The sequence below is a fragment of the Melanotaenia boesemani genome, chromosome 12 (genome assembly GCF_017639745.1).
Source record: "Melanotaenia boesemani isolate fMelBoe1 chromosome 12, fMelBoe1.pri, whole genome shotgun sequence".
NCBI lineage: Eukaryota > Metazoa > Chordata > Actinopteri > Atheriniformes > Melanotaeniidae > Melanotaenia > Melanotaenia boesemani.
Window position 1 is genome coordinate 30,886,809 of NC_055693.1, and position 24,567 is coordinate 30,911,375.

At 38.7% G+C, this 24,567-nt stretch overlaps 1 long non-coding RNA gene across 1 annotated transcript; it reads left to right on the forward strand.

Moving 5' to 3' along the window:
* Positions 1-4,420: 4,420 nt before the first annotated feature.
* Positions 4,421-20,870, forward strand: LOC121650802. Its single transcript, XR_006012329.1, has 3 exons — positions 4,421-4,432; positions 13,131-13,133; positions 20,772-20,870. It is a non-coding gene; the product is annotated as an uncharacterized LOC121650802 (long non-coding RNA).
* Positions 20,871-24,567: the final 3,697 nt, after the last annotated feature.

Sequence of the window (24,567 nt, forward strand, 5' to 3'; positions counted from 1 at the left end):
GAGTGATGATATGTGATTGTGGGTTAAAGAACACTTAAACTGCTAGGCTTGTGTTTTAAATCCTGCCTGAGCACCTGGGTCTGTTTGGTGGAAGCAGCTGGGGAAAGTTTTGGCCTGGAGTCCAAAACCTGGCTCGTCTTTGCTTCCCAGCCTGCTTGACAGAAAGTCCTTTTCAACTGGTGGAAACTGAAAGGTCTCTTAGAGACCCACAAGGCTCCATAAATCTTCTCAAATGTCCTTTCGCGCAGATACAGGGGGATATCTCAATTAAGTATCAGTGAAACACAAATTCTCGTATGACGTCTGTCCCATTGTTTATACACAAAAGGAAAACACAAATGCCGAAAGCAAAAGATAAATTATTTTTCCTGTCTTTAATCCTGCAAGACATTTGGATTTTCTCACCTTCATCCTGACTTAGAAAAAAAAAGGAAGAAAAAAATAATCCAACATTTCCACAGTTTTCCCAAGTAACTGGCTGTGGAGTAGAATTAACATACGTTTAAACAAAACCGTATGTGTACTGTAAATAACGGATTTGGACTTTGGTTTAATCATCAACCAACATGAGTGAAGACACCCTCTTTCACACCACTGACATCCCAACATATATTAAAATGTGTTGGCAAATAATAGCTGGAAAAAAGAAGCATGGGATTATTTTGAAACCTCAGTGCCAGAATCCATCATGCAGCTGTGAGGTCAGATTTGTATATGCTATGGGAACAGCTAACGTATATAAGTCGAACACTAGATTTGCTCTTCACTTCTACAAACCATATGTACAGTGTTAGCCAAAGCTGGGCAATGTGGCAAAAAACAATCGTCCTGATCTTGATCATGATGTAGTTTGTTAATGCTGAAAATTAAAAAGGAAAAAAAGACCACCAGGGCCTTCATGTCTGTTGTTATGAAATATGAAAGTGCTGTTATGATCTCCTTGCTTCCTTCAAAATGTTTTTTTCAGGAGGAAAATCTTTTAGCTCAGCAGGAAGAGCAATCGTCTGCCAAGTGGAATGTTGGTAGTTTGATCCCAATTACAGACCACAGTGTTAAAGTGTCCCTGGGTGCTACTGAACCCCACATTGACCCCCATGTATTACCCGTGTGTTGGTGTGTCATGGGTAAAACAGGACTACAAAAAAATAAGACTAGAAAAGAACTATTCAAATACAGTCCATTTAGGGGGTTGCAGCCATAATGAATGGTAACTGATAAATTAAGTGCTTCTTTACGTTTGCACATATATTGTTCAGTATTTTGGCATTAAGTCTGGGGAAGACAGGATGTAATCCACCATCCTGCCAGTTGGCAGATGGCTGCTGTTCTTCCTGAGCTATTGCCAGCTAACTCCTTCCCTGTTTGAGACTTGTACTGGAAGAACTGGTGCACCAAGTCTGCTTTTTTGGGCAGTCGCTGTTTTGATACCTTTACAGGTGTTACATGTGAAATAGTTATGAAATCATGCAATGCAATGCAATTTTAGTTGTAAAGCACATTTCATGTACAAGACAATTTAAAGTGCAATGCATAAAACATTAAGAGCCTCACAACAGGGAGCCAAAGAAGCATTAAAAAATACAGACAATAATACAAAGAGAAACAAAATCATATTAAGACAATGCAAAAACAACATAAAAAGATCTTAAATTAAATTGATAAAACATCTTTAGTCCCCAGTCAATCAAATCATGCACCAGTTTTACCATTTTCCCACCAAAGACAAAGTTTTTGCATCTGTCCTTTATAGTTTTTAATGCTTTCACCACTTCTAATTAATGATGTTGTCAGCTTCTTTAACATGGAAATCTATGGGAAGATAATGTGAGGTCAGTTTCAGTCTCACCGCTGCTTTCTTGGTTTTCTTTGACTCATTCTCATTCCTATGTTTCTGTTCAGTTACCTTTCTCAGTTTGGTGGAAGCCGATTATTATTATTGTTATTATTTTGTTCATTTCTTGTAGGTGCTGGGTAGTGGACTGGAGTGTGCTGAGGGATACACAACGGGATCTTTAGATCGATCGACTACTTATTATGTTGGGGCGAGACAGCAAATTTTGATACCAAGTAAATCCACGACATGTATCACCTGTACGATTTTTCTTTTAATGATTAATCATTATGATCATAATAAAACACAGTACATATATTTTTTATCAAATAAAATAATTTCTAATGAACTGAATGGCAGAACTGAGACGTTTCAATTCAAGCTAATTTTTTGTACACAATATAAAACAATGTCAGAAAATGTAACAAAATATAAAAATAACTAAACCACTTTTATAACACATAATTGCTTGAGAAAAATAAAACCTACAATGCAAATGACTCTCAATTCACATTCTTTGGCTTCCTGCGATGAGGCGATGCTATTGTGTTGTGACCTTCATCTTTGGACCATTGCCATTTTTATTCATGGAAGCAGGTGATGTGACAAAAATAGTTTTAGGTAAAAAGAAGAGTTCCAGACACCAGCTTGATGCATAATAATAAAAAAGGTATTTTATTACAAAACTTCACACCCAAAGCCCTTTGCAAGAAAAGTATTGATCTCATCACACTGGAATTGAACGATACCGATACTAGCTTTGGTATTAATACAATCAATGTTTGCATCAATCCACCCAGTCCTTCTAAAGATGTCTCAAGTTTGTCACAGAGACTGATGTAAATTAATAGCAATCTGGTTTTGAGACTATTTTATCTTCCAGCTCTAAGCTTAGACCAACTCATTGGTTAATAGACTAGTTTATAGACTGTTTGGTTTCCTTTTTCAGAATTCACCAGCACATTTCTGCTTTTTTAATTCAACTACACTACATGTCCATAAACTTAAAGCAAAAAGATGTGAATGTGCAGTATAGTGCATTAGTTTCACTCAGGAGAGTGGCTGTAAAACTGAAACCCACACCTGCTAAACCATCTGCTAATAAGCCTATTTGCCAGGTACAGTAAAACCAGCCCAGTGACCTCACAAACTGGTCTCCAGTGAGGGTATGGGATTAAGTTCCCACTGCCAAACAGTTGCAGACAGTAGTAACTGGGTTGCCTGAGCTGGACAGGTGGGATAAGAGTGCATCAGTGGTAGCAGGACAAGTTGAGTCTGCTGCTGCTGCTGCAGCCATCTGGAAAAGTAGAGCAGGATTCCAGGCCTGATGAGGTGAAGAAAAGTGTTTCCCCCTCTGGGCCTGCCGGGCTGAGCAAACAGGTGTTTGGTCCGACAAGCTGTTCTTTCTTTCCAAACTGTTATCTTGAGATTTCCTCATCACTTGCTATTCCTCCTAATCTTTCTATATTACACAATATGTTTCATTTTTCTCTTTTGTAACTTTATATCTAGCTTAGTCTCAGAGGTACCTGTTACCTACTTCTCTACACTGTTTATCTTCAAGATTTTCTTTCATAAGCTTGTCTCACTAAATGCACAAAGAAGGGGGAGGGGGTTTCCATTGTCAAAAAACTAAAATTGTTCCTTTACTTATTAGGTAAAGTATGATGGCTTTGACCAGTTTCATCTACTGCTTGGGAAACGGTGGATGATTCCCATCGAAAAGCTTTGAGAAGCAGCTGTTAACTGGGGTGGGAAAGCCATCCAGATAAATGGCCAACAACCAGTTCATCTGTGTTTTAATGTTTTATGACTTGCAAAGCATCATTGTGAAAGAACACCTTGTGAAAGAACTCCACAACATGAGATTCAATCACAAATTTACCACAAATTGAACCAGTTTTAGAAGACAAACATCCTCTGAAACTGGTTAAATGAGTTACAGCTCTGATGAGCGTAATGTTATCCCATAAGCACTACAGGGTGAGAAATTTGATTGTTTTGTTATATAATTTTGTGGGTTGAACTCAAGGTCTGCTCATGTCTGGACCTTAATGTGGATGTAGCTGATTAAATTAGATGTCAGCTGTAATCCATTACATGTATTTTGATATCCTCTGGAGATAAGTGTACTCTCAGCGTTGTTTTTTTTTTTTTTTTAACGCCATGAACTGCCATAACAGGGAACTTATATGAGTACACTGAAAGAGAGCTGTCTTATCTTCTGTGAATCTCAAATAAACAACTTTCTTTAAAAATGTATTTCTGTGATTTATCAGAAGTTGGTCTTGTGAAGGTCTGTGGAGTTACACTGTTTAAGGAGTCAGTATGACTGAGGACTGACAACCTTCACTTCACTTTATTAATTTGTCCCTTGAGAGGGCAATCTGGTTTGCAGCAGACATGTACAATCATCAGTCACATTTAAAACATAAAACATAAAAAACATAAGAAACATAAGAAACATAAAAATATAAAAATTATGAGCACCTAAAACAGATGTGCTCTGTCCAACATCTTAAAACAAGGTACATAGTAAAAAAATCTTCATCTTTGTGGCGTTTAGAGCCCGGATGGAGAGAAACACAAAGGATTCAGCTTGTATTCATGGTTCAGAGGATGCATTCTGTCTATAACAATGGTCTTCACTTTCTTCATCACCCTGAGGTTAAATACATCATCTAGGCTGCTGAATTTCACCTCAGCTACTGTAGATGCTGTGTGCACTATTCTCCTTAGGGAGTTATTTTCCTTGAAGGCAACAAATGATTGAACCTCTTTGAATACAGAATGTTTAATTACTTGCTTGGTAGGTAACAGTAGCTAACAGGCTTGTACAATATCTGGTTTTGGTTTTCCAGACAAGTTTATGATAGTTAGTTCACTTGATAGCTAACAGCCAACTGGTTTGCTAAGTTTAGCTACGTGTCCCTGACAAATCTTTAGTTAAACCAATATTTATATACAATATATACTTGCCTTTCCATAAGTTTCTGATAGTTACTTTGCTTGATAGTAAACTTTACCTATCTGACCTTTTAAGCACTTTAATGAAATCAATATTTTGTAATACAATCTCTGTTTTTGCTTCAAAGAGTTTGCTAACAGTAGCCAAATGGCTAGCTAACTTTAGCTAGAAAAACTAAAAGCTGTTTAATGAATATTTTTTAAAGTGTGTTCTGCTTTTGCTTTTCCAGAACAGTTCATGCTTTTTCACACGGTCACTTGTGCATTTTGTTGACTTACATGTGGTCTCTGAGTGACTGCTTGACTTTTAAGACAAAGGTTGAGCGACATTACTAATAAATAAAATAAAGTTTCCATCTGCACTACCCTGTGGACTAAATATTACTATCAAAGATTTAGTGCACACACAATTATATTTGCTGCAGATAGCCAACAGAATAAACCATACAAATAGGTACAAACTTCAGTTATACAAACATGATTATAGGCTATAACTGAAGTTTACAAAAATTGCAAAAATTGGTTATTCATTAAAAATAAAAAAAATTATTAATTCATTAAAATTTTGCATTCAGCTATAGACATGTACCACTCGTCAGTATTTCACAAAGAAATTAAATTATAAAGGCTGTTAAATAAATTTATCTTATTTGAGTTGTAAAATTAGTCAGGATTATTTTGCATCTAATGACATGGGTATGAGTGTGTGTGTGTGTGTGTGTGTGTGTGTGTAGAAATGTAGAAATTTCAGGGAACAAAATGTACTGTACTTGTTTTGGCCTGATGCTCGGCACTTAAGAGCTTCTTCATGGTAAGAAGCACTTTAGGAGTCCAACATCCCCATTCAGATGCCACAGTCCAGCAGAGCTTCAGCCTGTTGCGGTTGTCTTCAGCTGTTTGGGTCCCATAATGTGAGAGCTCTGGGCTCCTATCGGCCCTCTTTGTCTCGTCCCACAGAGAGGCTCCTGTTGATGACTTATTTTGGAAACCAGAAACACAGGCCTCTCAGCACTCAGGACAAGATGGCGAGTGACAGGGCCAGGCTGGCTGAGTCTCAAGTGTGTGAAAACTGGGAGCCTGATAACAGATTTTGGGAACACTTCCAAAAGAGCTACTTTTATTTTTTATGATTTTTTTCTTTTCTTCAGGGGGTTTGGGTTTGTTTTCTCATCTTCTTTTATTTGAATTTGTTTTGTTTTTCATGATTAAGCATTAGATCACGCTCAGTGGGGGACTTCCAGTGATATAACACTAGGGGAACATTGTTTAATATTCAGTGCAGCCAATCATGCAGCTTCCTTTTATAAAGTTGTTACTGTTGATGATGTGCTATTGTGTTTCTGTATTATTCTCAGTTGGCTGGCTTCACTGTTCCTTGCTGTTATTCCCATTGAAAAAGTACTCAAACATAATATGAAGGCTAATGTGCTACCAGCTGTGCATGAAACTAACAAATGTAACATTGCAATATGCAAATTAAATGCAGTGCGTGTTAGTGTATATCTGTGTGAGTAGAAAACAAAAGGCAAAAATTTCAGAGCATGTGTTTTCAAAGGAAAACTACTATTGTTTTTGTGCAATGCATCTTATAATAGCAGCAGCTTAATAGAAAAAATGCAGTTCTATTTTTTACTCATTATTTAGGGCAGTAGCAGCACACTTCTTTGTTTGGCTGATGACAGAGATGGGAACAGCTTGGTGTATTCACTGCAGACACTATCATAAGAATGAAAAGAGACACTAATTGTCTCAGTCAGCTTGCAATGTGAAACTAAGTTGCATACATTAAATCTATTCAAACGCCTACAAAGACTTCTCCGCTGCATAATACTTTAATGATGTAAGACTAGCAATCCTAACACAGGCTTTGTTTTAATCAGAAAACTGACTCCCTCTAATTAAACTGGGGGAAGGAAAATAGGTTCCTGTGACTAAACTGCCGTGAAATACTGCAAGTTGCAGCGCTGTGATCTGCTTCATATTCTTCCAAGAGTCAATTAATCTACCTTTGATGAGTCAAAAAAGATCTTATTGGCAAGAGAATTTTCCTTTTAAAACTTATGTACCAAAAATGAGACACACCAAAGTTTGTTGTATCTGAATCTAAGAACTAAAGAGATATTTCTGACCGAGTTCTTTTCAGTGTAAGTATTTCATGGTTTTAGAGATCCGTGCTGCTGAATTAGCTGTACATTTCAAGTTCTCAGATTAGTTAGCAGCATAAACTGCAAATTGTATTAAACTAAATGCTGGCCGTCTACTAACAAATTATATTGGCTGCAATTTCCTTTTGGTTTGTTCTTTTTAGGTTTTATGAGAAAATAGGACTACATAAATTGTAGTTCTACTACATAAAACAGTAGTTAGAAATAAAATACAAATAAGATAATATTTAAAAAGTGGTATGATGGAAAAAAAATAATGATTAAAAAATGTAAAGACTGTCCTCCCTGTTGCGGCGAGGTGGGCTCTGGGTTTCTCATCATTGCTGGCTCGTCTGCTGATTGTACTTGATTGGAGGTTCACCCACCCTCCACCATATAATCGCTGGGTTAAAGAAGTTCTCTATAACCTGAAACTCGAAAAACTAAGGTTTTTACTGAGTTGCTTTACCAAGAGATTTTTTGACACTTGGAAACCCATTCTTGGAATTTGTTAACTCCCCGACCTATCTCTAGATGCAGAAGAGGATTAAGCTCACGTTCTTATTAACTTAAGAACTCCCCCCATTATTTAATGTATTTAACTGTTTTTTTGTTTAACTTTTTATTTTTTTTTTTTTTGCATGTGTGTGTGTGTGTGTGTGTGTTTTCTCCAATTTAGCTCTAACCTGACCAGGGTGACCAGGGTTTATTTGTTGGTGGGGCAAGGTTATGGTGATTCTTTGATATAATTGTACATGTCTTCTTTATTTTTTACATGCTATTTAAAACCTTTGTCGCTGGAACATTTCAATAAAAAGATAGGGGGAGGAATGAAGAAGTAAAAAGCAAAGATGAGAGTATGAGCATTTATTATTCAACGGAGCCCCTAAACTCCATCTGGGGCTACCACTTACCTTCAGAAGTCACATAATTAGTTAAATATGTTTTTGTTTAGCTATAAGCAATAAAGAATATGACACCACAACAAAGAGCAGTATTAATCAGAGAGGAAACAAGAGACCAAAGAAAAGCTCTACACAGAGGAGACTAGTGCAACTGTAGGACCACTATAAGTCATACACTCCAGAAAGATGAGCTTTACAGAACAGTGGCCAGAATAAACAAAGCCGTTGCTTACAGGGAAGTTTGGCTAAATGTATGCAGGAGACTTTTCAAACATCTGGATGAATATCCTCTAGCCAGATGAGACTAAAACTGAATTTTTTGGTCTTCAAGATCAATGTCTGTTGCAAACCCAACATTTCTCATCTCCCCAGTACATTAATCCCACACTGAAGCATGGTGGTGGCAGTGTCATGCTATTTGGATGTTTTTATTGGCAGGAACTGGGAAACTGGTCAGAACTGAAGCTAAATGGATGGAGCTAAATACAAGGAAATTCTGGAGGGAAACTTGTTTCAGTCATGCAGAAATTTAGACTGGGATGGAGGTTCAACTTACAGCAAGGTAATGACCCTTGGCATATTGCTAACACTCAAATCCTTTAAGGGAATATATTTAACTGTGTGTAAATTGCCTAGTCAAAGCTAAGATCTTGGGTCTAACTGACAAACTGTGGCAAAAATTAAAGATAGCTGAACACCATCATCTAAGTTGCTGGAGCTGCTTTGGTTCAAAAATAACTAAAAATTCATTGACAATTAGCTAGATGTCCCAAGCTGATAGAGTTATGACAAACTGGAAAATACAGCTGTTATAACTGCAAATAGGAGCCCTACACAGAGCAATGACTTTGGGGTTGGGGGGTTGAATATATGCATGCATATATTCAGTTCAGCAGTGTGAACTACTTTTTGTAGACACGTATTTCTGCTCTTTTTTGGTCATTTTTTATGTTCAAATGGGTTTTCTGTGCCAAGACTGACTTATTCCTTGATCTCACTGTGTGTGTTCCATTTTGCAACCTCCCCATTTCATTTGCATTTGCTCCTATTTTTTTTTTTTTAACAAGGTAAAACAGTACCATCATTAAAAGTGGTACTACAAAGCTGGTTAAGAACTCAAATTCATCCCAGGATTTTCCCATGTTGATAAAATGGGTGTTGTTCGAAGCGTCTGATCAATCGCAGACATGGAGAAACCCTGCAGAACAGCTTACTTTACCATGGAGGAGCAGAAGCAACACTGCTGTGGCAGCAATACCCAGGAAGGAATGCCGACCGAAAATTGACGACTGTTAATGCTTCAGTTTGGGAGATTATACAATATTAATTCATGGGACAATATAAATGGACAGCACTCTTATCACCAATTTTCACTTTATTACGACACAAATGTTTGTGGGCTGAGTGCTTCCTCAGCTCCCTTTTTTTCCTTTTAATTATCCTTGGAGTTATTTTGAGGCTCAGCAACCCTGTCTGATTGTGTTTTGTGTTGGAATATTAATTCCTCACCATAACAGCACGAGTAGTTGTGCGTTCCATAAATTCATGGTTCTGCAGTTCTGCCATGTGTGACCAATATTATTAACCTCATTATTTCAGATGCAACCCTAGTGGAGCTAAATGGACTTAGGAACAAGTCAAGAATAAGCACACAAAAATATAGCTCAAAGCCGTCATTGACAAGGCTTTAGTTCTTTACAGTGCCTCTGTTGTAGGGATGAAATCAACAGAATGAAAAAAATGTAGCGCAGGCCATATGATGAAACTTTAACTATCATATAAGATGTCATTGGGGACATCAAAAGTGCTCCTCTCATGAGCCGCGCACCACTGTAGACGGTGGGCAAAACATTTTTCATGAGAACAGATTGGTCAGAAAGTGATGCTTTTATACTCAATCTCATAACCAGAACATAACCTGCTTTGGAGCAGGTTATGTTCTGGATCTGTTTAGTCTAAGTTATCATGTTGAGTTATCCCTGTAAGAAGGGAACCAGCATCGTGGGATGGAAACCCTAGGTTAACCACAAAGTTACCTGGATAAGAGAAAATGCAGCTTCGAAGTACAGGCCTCAGAACAGGTTCACTTTGCTCCTATGATCATGTGACCCTGTGGAATGTTGCCAAACTGCATATAATGAGTTACATTTTCCACGAATGAATCTTTGGAGACTTTGCTGGACTGTATAACAAATACATTAAAGCATCTGAAGCTTGCACAAAGCTTCCTTGGCTGTTTTTAGAAAGCTAAACAATAAAGTTTCAAAGTTTGCTGCCTGAAAAAAACAGAAACAAACCATGAGACATATTTGTTTAGTGGAAATATGCTGAGCAACTGTTTGTATTTTCCTTTACATTAACCCAGCTTTAACACAGCTACCTTTGCAACACTTGACCTTAAGATAACCCGTGAGCTAATCCACTACACCACGGGAAACACATGGGGAAGCATTTTCGAAGAGGAAGCTGGCTTTGACGTGAGAGCGGCAATAAAGCTTAATAGAAGGTCCAGCTGAAGCGTTGCAGGAAATGCATTTTTAAATAGAAGGATGGAAGTGATTATTAACACGATTAAACTGTTAAAAAAATAAAAAATAACAGTTATGTAACTGGAGTCTCGTTGACAGTCACATTATTTACTCTGAGGCTGATCTCTGTGAGTCCACTTTAAGCTACATCCTGTATATTTTGCAGGTTTGAACGCTACTTTTTAAAATGATAAATAGATTGTACTCATTTAGCACTTTTACAATCATGTTGACTACTCAAAGCGCTTTACACTACATGTCTCATACATCCAATCACACACACATTCAAAGTCAAAATGTTACTGTCAAAGTTTCCTGTGTTGTTAATTCTATGCCATTACAAGGTGAACTGATATTTAAAATGTCACTTTACCCAAACCTACAGTGAGTTTTACGATTTTTAAAAAGTTTGAAACATAAAAAAATGTACAGAAAACTTTAAAAGTCTTAATAAAGCTAAAGATAAACTGCAGTTCTGGTTCAAATATGCTGGTTCAAATATGCTTACTGTACAGGGTTTGTGCACTTGTGTGTAAAAAGATTTGTTGCATGGGCTTCATTCATATGGCAACAAACATTAAGTACAATCACTTTCTTAAACCTAACCAAAGATTATTTGATTGATTGATCTTTGCCTAAACCTAAACAAATAGCAACTGAAATAAACTAGACTGAAATTAACACTACTTAACTGGCCAGAAGCCAGTAAGTAGTGAAGTAAATGAAAGTAAAATGGCTTGGCAGAGGTCTGCTCTCTCTGAGTGCTTCTAGTCTCCAATGAGTTTTTGAGAGTCCCCATGTAAGCAAATTTCTTCTCTTACAAGGAGCACAGTTTAAAAAAAAAAAAAAAACGTGCATCTGTTTGTTATGTCTTGAAAAAAAGTCAGCTAAATACCTTCCAGTTAGTTTTTAATACCTAAACCTAACTTGATTGTTGAGGTACCAAACAAATGTACATGTGAATACATATGTATTACAAAAGAACGTGCAGAAAGTCAAACTGGGAATTTGATTAGAGAATAACTTAGAGCCCGCTAAACCTCTCTGAGGTCCTGATGCTGATTTTGATTTCTTTTGTTTTTTTCTCCTTTTTTTTTAAACCACTCGTTTGGTAACAATTTTCTAAATGATATAACAATTATTTTTAATATGTGTTGGTTTTATGTTTATATTATTGTTTAGGTCTATAGTATTTCCATCCATCCAGAGTTGGGTCGCGGGGGCAGCTGCCTAAACAGGGAAACCCAGACTTCCCTCTCCCCAGCCACATTCACCAGCTCATCCGGGGGGATCCCAAGGCATTCCCAGGCCAGCCGAGAGATCTGTCCAGCGTGTCCTGGGTCCTCCTCGGTGCCTCTTTCCGGTGGGTCATGCCCGGAACACTTCACCAGGGAGGCGTTCAGGAGGCATCCTAACCAGATGCCCGAGCCACCTTATCTGGCTCCTCTAAGTGTGGAGGAGTAGCGGCTCTAATCTGAGCCCCTCCCAGATCACCGAGCTCCTCACCCTATCTCTAAGGGTGAGCCCGGCCACCCTGCAGAGAAAACTCATTTCGGTCGCTTGTATTTGCGATCTTGTTCTTTCAGTCACTACCAACAGCTCGTGACCATAGGTGAGGGTAGGAACGTAGATTGACCAGTAAATCGAGAGCATTGCCTTTTGGCTCAGCTCCCTCTTCGCCATGACAGGCCGATGCATCACTACAGCTGAGGACCATGGTCTTGGACTTGGAGGTGCTGATTCTCATCCCAGCTGCTTCACACTCGGCTGTGAATCGCTCCAGTGAGAGCTGAAGATCACGGCCCGACGAAGCCAACAGACCCACATCATCCGCAAAGAGCAGAGACCCAATCCTGAGGCCACCAAACCGGATCCCCTCAACATTTCAGCTGAGTCTAGAAATTCTGTCCATAAAAGTTATGAACAGAATCGGTGACAAAGGGCAGCCTTGGCGGAGTGCAACCTGCACTGGAAACGATTCTGATTTAGTGCTGGCAATGCAGACCAAGCTTGTACAAACGAGTCCGGTACTCCATACTCCCGGAGTACCCCCCACACGAGTCCCCGGGGGACACGGTCAAATGCCTTCTCCAAGTCCACAAAACACATGTAGATTGGTTGGGTAAACTCCCATGCCCCCTCAAAGACCCTGAAGAGGGTGTAGAGCTGGTCCACTGTTCCACGACCAGGACGAAAACCACACTGCTCCTCCTCAATCCGAGGTTTGACTATCCGACGGACCCTCCTCTCCAGCACCCCTGAATAGACCTTACGGGGGAAGCTGAGGAGTGTGATCCCCCTGTAGTTGGTGCACACCCTCCGGTCCCCCGTTTTGGCCTATCCAAAGTCCTCCTAGGCCTCCTAGTTTTTGCCTTAAAGAAAGATCTATAGTATTTTCTAAATCTAATCTAAAATGGTCAAATGTAATATATTATAAATGTTTAGAAGTATATGTTTATGTTATTTTTGTCCATTCCGCAGATCAAATATACTGTAGTCCTTGTAACCAAACTGCGGTTGTACCAGGTCAAGTGAAGCCCCTTCACAAACATTTCCTCCCATTCTATATGAGCTTTATACTACTCCAGTTAGAAAAGGTCTATAGTAAATGTCCTCTAGAAATTTGTTGATGAACTTCAGCCATCATTTCCATGGAGCCATGCTGCTGTAACAATAAAGCACACTTTGTTTTTTTCTTTTTCTTTTTGTTGCTGACTTCTTCTTTCTAGTGTTCTCTGTAAAAATAATTTAAGAGTCAGTAATGTAGGTATTATGTGTGATATCCACCCCGTAAAATGTAATTTAATTTAATTCTGCCATAATTCTTGATAGATGGACAGAGAATATAAATTACTGTCTATTGTCCACAAAAAGGATGTTTTTCTATGGTATTGTCAGCTGCTTGTTAAGCTTATTAAGACTCTGGATTTTGCTGAAATCAACCAATGTTCCACTCCATTCTGATATGTTCACCTGCCTGAGAAAAGTCAATCCGATTGCTATGTGACTCTTTGGAGACTGGTTCATTTTATGTTTTAACAGGAAGGAGCCAGGTTGTTTTCAGGATATTTCAGCTTCTGCTAAAGTCATTCACGGCACAGACATCCCCCAGCAACCCACAAAAATACACAGTGGAAAAGGAAATACATATTGTAATGGCAAATTAATAGCTTGTTTTGATAGGCTGACCAATTATGAACACAAACAGCCAGTTACCCCTTTACATGGTCCCTTGTCACCAGGGTGTCTTGCCTTGAGAAGAGTGCTTCCTCTGCTTCTATGGCAACCAATAAGCAAAGATATCTCTTATTTCACGGCTCCATTGTTTTGTTTCCCGTTTTAATTGAAAGCCCTTGCATGCCCTGAACAGTAGATTTTAGAATAACACTTTTAACTCCAGGTAAATTGTCAGGATGTTTGCTTTACTACTCCTGCAAATTTTATATTCAGGTTTCCAGCTAACTTTGGATGCTTGGGAAAAGTAAATAAAAACATGTTGCAATTGCTTGCATACCATTGCATTTTATTTATTGTCATTTATTTTCTTACAAAGCATCCTACCTTTGTAGGAATGAAGTCACTTTAAGTGAAATAACTTCCACTTTTGCAGCAATAAGAAAGCCAAACTCCAGAGCATGTTTAGAGGAACACAGTATATATGTTTGCATCTATGATAAATCTAAAGCTGTTTCAGTGTTGAAAAGCTACTTCTAATACTGTTCCACTGCTCAGCTGGAAAGTTGGGATGGAAACCACCTGTGTTTGTCTGACATTCCTCTGGCTCAGTGCTCTACAGTGACCTGATTACCTTGTGCTGTAAAGGATTATCTTGTCTGTTTATGAAATTATGAAATTGTTGAAACAGCCTCATCACTGCTCATTTTCCGGTGATGTAAATGTCTCCCTCTCCGCTGCTCATCAACTTTTCTCTAGCTTCCTGCCCAACTAGGACAGCAAATCTGTTGCACATATGTACTCTCAAAACAAGCAACTCGTGTCTGTCTGGCAGTCAGCAAAGAGGTAGATTTTTATGTTTGAAAAGCACATCATTTTGGTCGTGTATAATTTAATCCACAAATGCAGCATGAATACTGGAATATAGTTTGCAATTTGAGAGCTTTAAGAGGTCATGTAATCCAGGATATCAGCATGGGGAAAGTTTAAAACTTAGCCTGTGATGAAACTTGGAGTAGTTTTTGATGGAGTTTTATCTTTTGATTCACATTTTAAATGAGTTTCAAGTGCAGCATTTTTTAATCTGCCAAACGTTTTCAAAAGCAGACACATTGCTTCCCAAAGCAATGCTGAGAAAACTAATTAATGTATTCATTATCCAGGATTGACTACTGTAATGCTATTGTAGCTGAATGTCCAGAAAACTCACTTATAATCATTCATACAGTTGTATATCACAGAATCCAAAATGCTGCTCCCAGTGTGCTAACTGGTGCTAACCCCCAATTTTCACCGGGCGCATATGCATCGTGGCCTCTGCAGCTTTTCACAGCCATTTTAGTCATTGGTTTGGTTCACACCGGTGCGTCTCAGTGCTTGTCAGAAGCATCCCTGAAGCGCCTTGTCGCGGCTCTTTGCTAAACATATGCGCCGAGTCTATTTTTGACGGAATGTTTCAAACTCTGCAGTTCAGATAGGGCCAGAAAAGAAATCAGACATGGAAGCAGTGTAAAAACTTCTGTTAATTTTCAAAATAAAAGCCCCCGTGCAGATTTGCACTCACTGAACCACGTAAACATTGAGCCATCAATCAGTCAGGGTGTCTTGGCGTTTTTTTTTTTTTTGTTTGTTTTTTTTCACCATGGACTGTAAGACATTTATCCTGGAAGTGGAGAATGACAAGATTCTCCTCTTCTCCTGTGATTTTGTGATCTCGTGGATCCAGCTAGGTGGACTGCACTTGCGGGTGCTCCATACTTGACATGCTTCCGGTGTGGATTGATGCGCCACGAAAGTCAGAAAAAAAACGCAGTGCAGCCATAACATGGCACACATGCACCCAGTGGAAATGAAGGGTAAGTGGAATTGCCTTGTTTTAGCCTCCCTTTACTGGCTTCCCATTAAATTAAGAAAAGATTAAGGCCCAATCCCATTTCTCTTTGTTACCCCTTCCCCTACCCCTTGCCACTTGCCCCTTAAACGAACAGAGCTAGGGGTGGTAGGGCTGAAAGTCAATCCCTACGAATTGGGACACCCCTTCAACAATCACATACGTCATCAGTAGTCACTAAAGAACATTTTACACTGGAACTGGAAGAAATTTTAAATAACAAAACAAAAACAATAAATAGAATGGACTCTCAGTCTCATTAACAATGAATGAAAACCGAACCCAACCAAAAACAGATAGATAATGAAGTCTCTGTTCTGTAAACAAAATTGGCTTTCAACAAATATTTAAAAAAAAGATCAATTATGGGGCTCAGACAGAAAAAACTACCAGTTGTATTAAAAAAAAAAAAAAAAAAAAAAAAAAAAACTAGGAAAAAAATATACTGTGCATTGTTGCTGTTTGTAAAGCTGAGATACCTTCCCTCATCACTGCGTGTCAGACTGATCTATGAGCAGTGAGTGAACCTCGCTGCTGCAACGTGACGCTGCGTCTTTTTGACAGATACGCTGGGACACCGGCCCAAAAGTCATGTGGTCCACTGAGAATCCTCTCAAACCTCTCCATTAGCTGGCATTGCTCTTGATGTGTATTCCAGCATGAGAAATTAGAGCGTGAGAGCGTAAATGCGTCAAATGCGTGAGTCTCACGGCCTGTAAAACAAATGCGGCATACCGCCTCACACAGGTTAAGTGCTTCACCACGGTCTCGTGCTGCAACATGCTTCTGTCAAATATGACACGAGAGAGATCACTCCGCAAAAGCGTTCAGTCAAGATACTCCATAGTGAAACCTATCATCATACACAGTCTATGGTAAAGTAAGATAGAAAAAAGAAAAAAGAAACTATTCTACAGTCATTTAACTAATGAAAACTATGGCGACCGGCAAACTTGTTGCGCTCCTTTTTCCTTATCATGCAATTAACTGACTTATTGCTTATCATGACAGGCCTATGTAGGACGTAATGTAGAACTTTTGCATGTAATTAAAATTCCTTGTGTGTGCGGGCATACTTTTCTCTGTGGCTTTTTATGTATGTGTGTGTGTGTGTGTGTGTGTGTGTGTGTTGCCCTGCACATCAGGAAAGCGTGGTGTGCATAGAAACACTTGGTTTCTCATATAGGACGGGAAATTTTTCATACCCCTCCATTTGAAGTGTGCCTCTGAAAACTCTTCGTTTGAAGGGGTCTGCAGCCCTACCCCTTACCCCTACCCCTCTCTCCTAAAAGAAATTGGGACGCAACTACCCCTACATGCACACGCGCAAAACGGAGGAGTAAGGCTAAGTGGTAATGCCAAGGGGTGAAACGGGATTCAGCCTTAAAATTCTTTTAAAATTTACAAAGCACTTAATGGCCTAAAACCTAAAAACCATCTTACTTGAAAGAACTCATTGTTCTCCAATGTCACCACAAAAGAGCTCTTCACCCCCAGAATGCTGGCCTGTTAGTGTTTCAAGAATCTCTGTGTCCAGAGCAAGAGGCAGTCTTTCTCTCATAAAGTTTTGGTGTGTGCTGCTGTTTTATTTGTTTGATGCCAGTTTTCGACTTGTAGAATCATCTTTCTGTTGGCCAGAGGAAATGTGTGCTCATCTGCTATGCTGGGAAATCAGAGCAAGGTGATGACAGAAAGCTAATGACTAATCAAACATGCAAACACTTTTTACAACAAAGTGGTGAGTGAAGGAACTGAAGACCATCTGACAATAATGCCTTAAGAAAGGCCAGCTCTGAATGATGACCACAGTCTTCTACGGTCTTTTCCTTACTCCGTAATGCATGTTCCATCTTCTTGTCATGTTCTGCACAATGACTCATTAGTGTGAGTAAGACTTGTTGGGCAGAAACCTGGAGGACAGTGGCCCTCAAGGACCAGAGTTGAAGAGCCTCCCGGGCAACATTTGGAAATCATCTTGGTTTTTACGTGCTACTTTGGCTGTTTAAACACTGATAGCCTGAACACTCTTATGGGCTTCAACTTTTTTTTGTCAGTTTGGTGTATAAGAGTATTTATACTGAATGTCCATGCAATCTCAAACTAGGATAGTTGTGTTAACCAGCGTTAGGGAGTTAATCAAGTCAGTAAATATACAGCCAAGTTGTTGCTTATACTCTTAAGAGCTTGTGGAATAAAATGGTTAAGTCAGCCTTAACACATGAAAAATGTATTGTGTGTGCTGCATCATGGCTGCATGTTTGTATTGACACCAACTGTCCTGCTGCAGCGTTGACACAGCACAGATGAATTTAACACAGCATGTCTCTTTTAGTGATGATGAATACACAGACTTCTATGTAACTCATGGTTTATATGATTCGAAAGGTAAAGAGATGAAAAAAATAACTGAAAACCATTAACTGTCATCACTGATTACCATCATACAAGGTGAGCTCTATGTTTTTATGCCTGTGATCCACTGACTGCTCTTCATAGTTTGCATTTTGGTGATGTCTGCTTCCATGTTGCTTACCTCATGCAGTTAAAATGTGAAACATACTCAAGCCCTTGAGGATGTATGACTACAGCATGGCTTGGGCTGAGGTTAAGATCTGTATCTCATGCTGATCTTTGTACAAGTAAGCTAAAATAAGTAAAATAAATATAAGCAAAACATAACATGATGTTAGGGGTTAGGCTTCAGCGTAAGGATGTTACAATTCACTGATATAGACCCCGTCATGATATTGAAGAACAGAAACAATTTTGATATTTCAACAATGACATTATGATTTGATCTAAGATGATAACATAAAAACATTATTAGCTGCAGATAGTTTTTTTTTTTTTTTTTTTTTTTTTTTATTTTAACCCTTTGACACCCGTACAAATTTTTTAGGCTACTGCTTAAGAATTGCAAACTCATAATAAAATGAGTGTATCTTTGCAAGCATGAGGTCTGTTTGAATACTTTCTGTGTCATATAAGGGAACACGTGTGAGATGTGTGAATATCAGCACATGTACTAGGAAGGAAAAATGAAAATGGCACATAGAACAAACTAGAGACGTATTAGACTAACCTAAAAAGAAACAAACTGTTACAGGATTAATGTAAATATTTCTTCTGAATGATGCAGCTGTAAACGTCCATCCGTTCATAGTACAATATGTGAACATAATCTCTACAAAGAGAAACTTTGATAAAGTGAAGCAGAACAAAACTAGAAGTTTTAGTACAGACAAACCTATTTTGGAAGAATTTGACCATCTGCTCTCAAAGTCCCACAATTGGAGAACCTCAGGTTTTAAAAGCTTAAGCCTTTTTCCTTCTCTTTTTAAAAACTTTGAATTCTTAGAACAAAGAATAACTATCCTGATAGCAAGTTTTCTGTTGCAGAAATAGTGCTGACGTGGATGTTTTTGGTACCAGTAATCATACAGTGAAAATCTGACATTGTGACAGGCCTGCTTCAGACACTAACACCATAACACAGAATCCTGCTCACAGGCTCTGTTAAACCATTGCAGATGACAAACTTAATATCCCTAAAGTAGAAGCCATCAGTCGAATTGATATACTGGGAAAAAGTATCATCTTCGTGGCCATTTTTCCTACAACTACTATTTATTTTTAAAAGACTTTTAGTACAAAACAACAATTTTGTAAACAGATTTTTTTAATTATTCAATAGTGTTTAAGTGTGGTACAACTTAACTCATCTGGGGAGCTTTACATGGTGGTGAACTGTTGGAGGTGTACCAACCAGTCAACGGCTGCCTCTGCAGTTTTGTATGCTTGCAGGTGGAAGACATCACTGAAAGTAAGTTTAAATGTTAAACAGATCTCTGGGGTAGAGGGTCTTTCGTCAATCACTGTTTGTTTAAATTACCAGCTCCATATACAAACTGGGAGAGTCTCTTTCCCATCACGGATGGCAGGAAAAGCAGCCTGTTGATTAGCTTTCAAGGTAATAAGCCGGATGTGTAATCGTACCGTTGTGTTGTTTATATGAGGATTCAAACAAACTTAAGGAATTGCTGCAGACTTGAGGTGATTAACTACAGAATGAGTGATTTATGAGGATGTCCTCCAACAAAGATGTCCTCCCTCTTCTCTGCTGGCCTCTGCCAACACTGGACTAATAATTCACCAAGATGTGACTTTTTGTGGTGCACTGGTATGCTGAATTATGCCCAAGCACATGTGGATACAGCCTGTTATGCCTTTTATTGAAAACGTTTGTATGCCAAAAAGGAAGGGAGAAGAAATTAGGCATTTTACAGCTCCAGCACTAAAACCTCTAAAAGAAGCCTGTTGAATTCTCTTCAGAGGGCATAACCTTTGACACTCTGCTCGAGTTGACTGATACTCTTGTTTAATGAGGTGATAGGCAGACACCAGAGTCAGCCACTCAACCGGTGTCCCCTGTTCAATGCACAGAACCAAACAATCAGGACCAAATCAAGTAATCAGAGGTCAAACTCCTAAGGCATTCCCAAAATAAACAAAACTAATGGGACAGGTTTAGTTTGCAATCTAGCAAGTGAACTACATCTGAAATGAGAAACAGCAGGTGCCATTTCCCACAAGGAAACACAGAAGCAAGGGCCTTTGTTGCACCCTGTCTGATGGCCATCGGCACAACAAGCTGCTGGAAAGGTTTGAAAGGGACTGTATCAGAGCCCTACTGGTCTAATGTTCTCCTATCATCCTGTGAAAGCGGTGACCATGCCCGCTGGAGAGACTGCAGGGGGCTATACTGTAACTGCTCTACTGAATATCTGGATATCAAATTGTATTCTGTTGAGTGTAAAGCTACATAAAATGCAAGCACAGCACCTTAAGCATTATTTTGGTTGGGAAGCTCTTTCCTTATTATATCAGAGGATTTATATTTTTCCATTAAGGGTTTTGACCCTTGTGAAAATGCCTGCTGTATAACCCTAGCACATCATTGTAGCATAACTCTCTGAGCTGCTTAAGAACAACAGTATCCATGCATTTATATTTAGTAGGCTGGACTACTGTAATGCTGTCCTCACACTAAAAAGTCCTTCAGACAGCTGCAGTTAGTCCAGAATGCTGCTGCCCGAGTCCTGTTTAAGACCAAGAAAGTAGATCATATCACTTCAGTTCTCAGACCTTTATACTGGCTTCCTGTCTGTCAAGGAATTAACTCTGAGATCCTGCTGCTAGTTTACACTGGATGGTTTGGACCAAAATACATTCAGGATCTTCCGGTTCGTTGTGAACTAACCAGATCCCTCAGGTCACCAGTGTCAAATCTACCTTCTGTTCCCAGAGTCAGAACTAAACATGGAGACGCAGCGTTCCTCACATGTGGAATAAACTCCAAGAAAACTGCAGATCTGCTGAAACTCAGCTGCTTTAAATCAGAGTTAAAAACTTTTCCATTTGCCACCTTCTATCAAACAAGTTATAATTTTTCACACTGGAAAGTTTATTACATCATTTTATCTGTTTAGATTTTATTTATTTAATTTCTTTTATTTATTTTTAAAATTTGTTTTTAAATTTACTTTTTAATGCTTACACTTCACCCCGCTGTAATGCTTTAATGTTTTATGTAAAGCATTTTGGATTGTCTTGCACCTGAAAAGTGCTATATACAGTAAATAAACTTGCCTTGCAGGATCAGCTCGGACTGCTTCAGTGTTCCTTCATTACCTGATAAGAAATGATTACTGACAACATCCTTAGAAAACTTTCAGTAAAATTAGCATTAATATTTTTCCAGTAACCATCTCCTCACCTCACTGTAAGCTGGAGGAACATCGTGAACAGTTACATACATGTATTTAGTGTTTGAGTTTTTTTATCATTATTATTTTTATTTCATTCTTAACAAGAAATTAAAAAAAAAAAAAAAACTAAATTCATTTTGGACCGAACTGCTGTTTCCCAATGATTTATCTTTGGTTTAATTCAAACACTAAATCCGTTTCTTGATAAGATCTTGGGGTTAGGAAAACAGCGTGGTTTGGGTTAAAATACACCGTTTTTGTGCTACACTCTCATGTTGATGAACAATGCTAAGGGTTAACTTTAGCAATGTGGATTTGTGGCAAAGGGTACTGATAAGCTGGCTTTATGTAATGTATTGGGAATCTTCACTCAGAAGTCCAGCTTTTGTCCCTCATGTATGTGCTTGGGATGGACCTTGTACCCTCACTGTGAGCATCCATGATTTTGAAAATGAACACCATCTGGTAGCTAACCCTGATGACATCATCCAAAACCACACCAAAAATTACGATACAGTATAAAAACTCCCAATAACAAGTTATTTGAGAAGAGGTTCTTGAGTGCTTTATTTTTTATGGCTTTGCTTACATTTACACCAGCCATGGTGATCCTTTGGTTCTCGGTACTTTGGAAAAAGTACCAACCTGTGAAGAGCACATTCTGCCGTTCAGGCTCAGGAAAGGTTGAGCTTCTGCACTGTAAACCCAAACAGCTGTAGTAGCTCATAACTAATAAGGTCATACCAGTTATGTAGTTGAATAAACTATAAAGAGTTGAGTTCTGTTTAGATTTCTGCCATTTTAATTGAGTAGGGCTCCAAATTTTAGAGCTAATTTGTTTGGATCGCTCAAAAAGTTTTGGAACCATACAGCAGCGTCATGATGTTAACGACGTCATGACGTTAGGGTGGGTGGGCCTTATCTCCTTCTCAGGAAAGCTGAGTCAGCCATCTTGAACTTGCCTCGATGTGAAGCGGCCAATTTGAATTTTTACCAGCCGGTGTGGATGTGCAACACAGTTAAATTAGTTTTCATTTGTTTGCTATGCGTTATCTTATTCCCTTGCTTCAAGCCACCACCACCTCGGTTTTTTTTATTTGTCTCATTGTCGTTTTCTGGAGTGCCGTCTTGTCATCAGCCCTGATTTGGTAAGTAATGTTAACTGTTTTGTTTTGAATTGAATTTTTAAAGATGATTTCAATTTGGAACTGGGAATGCATCCGTACAGTGTGCACACTAAATATTTGTTGTAAATTGTTTACAAATCCAAGTAATGGTAACTTTAGACGTTTTTAAGTGTGACAAATATTTATTACTTTACTTTTTATCGGTGTAACATTTTAGGCGGGTTTCCTGGAAGAACTACATTTCCCATAATGCATGTTTACATCATATAATGTGTGCTTACTGATGTTTGCCGGTTGTTGTTTTTCTTGTCCCGCGGTTATGCACGTGCATACCATGAGTATATTGAATAAGTGTTACATGGTCCAGATATTACGTTGTCGAGTAACCCACATATCGGTAGCCAACCTTCTGTGTGCATGTGTGTGCTAGCGGGAAATTTAAAATGTTAAACGTGAGTGTGTTATTATGCCATACAGGCCCGTGTTTGTATTTCTTTGTAGGCTCAACTGTGTGGTTGTGAGATCATCTCAAAATCCTTTTAACTGTTCAGGTAGGATGCATTATGAAATAGTGTTGTTAAAAATTTGTTTTATTCCATGTGTTTCCACAGTCATTCTTTTTGCAAATGACTGTTTTTATCTTAACTGTGGAGTCCACCCAAAAAAATAGCTTAATCAATTAAACACTTTATTAATAGAAAAATATCAGGTCCATAAGCACAAAACAATGTTTTGCTTGTTAATGACTAACTGGCACATCGTTTAACATTTTAATTTTTACTATAATCATTGTACAGTTAATGTTTTTTATTGATTTGGATTTTTTGTCTGTGCTTTCTCATGTTGTGTACAGATCTCACACTGCAACGCCTGCTACAGAGTCTGCTTTTCACCAACAGCCAGGTACCAATAGGTGGGTTATTTAAATTGTGTACTAGTTTCTACTAGTTTTCTGATTGTTAGTGTAACGGGTGTGTCTACAGTCCTCTCAGTTCAGTTCCTCACTGAGCCCACAGCCGTGACTCTTTATATAGTCTGTGTTGTGTTCATATGCGTGATGATGAATAAGACCACGCTGGACCACGTTGCTGGTTGCTCTTTAATAGCTGTTGGCAGTCTGTACAAATAAAACAGAAATGAGCTGTGACATGCAGCTTGCTTCATACAGGATGGTCGACAGCCTCCTGCTAGTGAACACATAAGGAGACCCTGTAGCTGTACAGTACCTGGGATTGCTACAATCGTGTACAACCAAACACCACAAAACTGCATGTCAAGTTCTTCAGAAGAGTTAAAAATCCTAGACAGTCAATTTGCATGGATAAAATTACAGAAATACTCAATTAACTATGAGCAGAAAAATGCACCGTACCTTCTCTCAGACAGCAAAGCGCGGACTGAGAGCACTGCCACGTGGGCTGAGAAGGGCGCAGCCCTGACGTCATCAAACAGTGACGTCTTAAAGGGACAGTACACCAGAGTAGAAACAAACTACCGAACAATTCTGAACAAAAGGAAAGGGAAGATTTTCTAGTTCAATCAGGATTTGGTGGTATTTCAAACATAAAATTAAGGACATATCACCTTTGTTACATTAGGATTTTTGCAGCAGAAGAACAGGCTGAATCAAATTACTGTTGTCAACTGGTTGGCATAAAAACCTAAAAAAAATATGAGATGGGCCCTTGTCCTTCTTGCACTTCCTGTGAACCTTTGTGAAGATTTCTCCAACTTCTTCAAGACCTGTAATGTAAGTGTACTGGTCTCACTATCAGTCCCTTTGCCTATTCATTCAACCTAAACATATGACATCACTCAAATAACTCCCAAGAGAACCAGGACCTGTTTATAAAGTTTACTTTAGTTATCCTGCAAACTGACATGTCGAAAATACATAAATTAAAATGTAAGTATGAAGCATTCCACTAAACAAAAAGCATGCTAACAGGTAGGTGTGAAACTAACGTAAGATATCAGCATATGTAAAGAAAATGGTTTAAACATGTAGTTTAGTTGCAGTCTAAGTGCAAAGTGACAGTAATGTCACTTCGTTACATCATTAGTATGATTTTTTTCCTGGTGGGGCTGAACTCATCTTTGTATTATTTGTGTTTTGTAGTCAGCTGATGGTCCAGACCTCACAGACGCTCCGGTGGCTCTCCTGACTGTCGCCTCAGATGACACTTCTGATGCAGCCCTCTTCAGTACTGAGAGCATCTGTGTTGTCATGAA